This window comes from Hemitrygon akajei, unplaced genomic scaffold (assembly GCF_048418815.1).
Source record: "Hemitrygon akajei unplaced genomic scaffold, sHemAka1.3 Scf000072, whole genome shotgun sequence".
NCBI lineage: Eukaryota > Metazoa > Chordata > Chondrichthyes > Myliobatiformes > Dasyatidae > Hemitrygon > Hemitrygon akajei.
In genome coordinates, this window is record NW_027331958.1 from 3,598,840 (window position 1) to 3,600,203 (window position 1,364).

The following is a 1,364-nucleotide window of genomic DNA, read 5'->3' on the forward strand; positions in this document are numbered from 1 at the left end:
TCTCGGGGTGGTGCGAGTGTTGATCAAGTTGTCACATTGAAAGGACGTTTGTGTAGGTACATGGGTGAAAGCGGTTTGGGGAACAATGGTTCGTGGGCAGATGAAGGGGCGAGACAGAAAACCAGAGAGTGTCGAATTGGTAGAACTATTGCCTCAGTCGGGTGCGGAAGCAAAGTTACACGTCATATTTAAAGCAGAGTTTAATAGGCTCCTGATTAGTGAAGGTGTCAAAGGTTACGGGCAGTGGGCAGGAAAATGGGATTCAGAAGGGAAAATAAAACATCCATGATGAAATTGCGGAGCAGATTCAATGGGCCGAATTCGGAGTGGTAAAGCTGTATGTCATGGGACGGAACTGAATGCGATGATGAGGAGACAACCTGCGATATAAAGCGAGCGCCTGAACAGGGACTTGAGTCCCGGAACCTCAGATTAAAAGTCTAATGCTCTACCGACTGAGCTACCCAGGCTCTGTTATACTGGAACCAATTATACTGGAAACACACACACACACACACACACACACACACACACACACACACACACACACACACACACACACACACACACACACACACACACACACACACACACACACACACACACACACACACACACACACACACACACACACACACACACACACACACACACACACACACCTTACAATCACTACACCCCACGTCCAGACAGGAATCTGTCTCGAATGTTTCTCCATTTCAATTTACTTTCTCCGATTCATTTCCAAAGTTTTTAGACTCCATGAGTTTCATCGCAAAGATCTAGAGAATTATCGTTCGCTGAAACATGCCAAGCATCACACTGGTCTGTCAGGGTCTGGGATCCAGGCCCGTTGTGCGGAAAGAAGAGATGGCTGCGGTAAATTGAATGACAAAGGGAGTGAGTTCGGGAGATGTGACAGGCAGGGGCGGAACAGGGAGCGAGAAGGTCTGATGGACGAAGCTGTATTTATATAACCGTATAACCATATAACAATTACAGCACGGAAACAGGCCATCTCGGCCCTTCTAGTCCTTGCCGACACTTGCACTCACCTAGTCCAAGTGACCCGCACTCTGCCCATAACCCTCCATTCCTTTCCTGTCCTTATAACTATCAAATTTTACTTTAAATGACAATACCGAACCTGCCTTTACCACTTCTACTGGAAGCTCATTCCACACAGCCACCACTCTCTGAGTAAAGAAAGACCAATTTTATCCCTCACTATCCTTTTGTTATTAGTATAACTGTAGAAACCCATCGGATTTACTTTCACCTTACTTGTCAAAACAACCTCGTATCTTCTTTTAGCTTTTCTAATTTCTTTCTTAAGATTCTTTTTACATTCTTTATTTTCCTCG

The 1,364-nt window shown here is 45.2% G+C and overlaps 1 non-coding gene across 1 annotated transcript; it reads right to left on the reverse strand.

Moving 5' to 3' along the window:
• Window positions 1-397: 397 nt before the first annotated feature.
• Window positions 398-470, reverse strand: trnak-uuu (transfer RNA lysine (anticodon UUU)). Its single transcript has one exon. It is a non-coding gene; the product is annotated as a tRNA-Lys (tRNA).
• Between the last annotated feature and the right edge of the window lie 894 nt (window positions 471-1,364).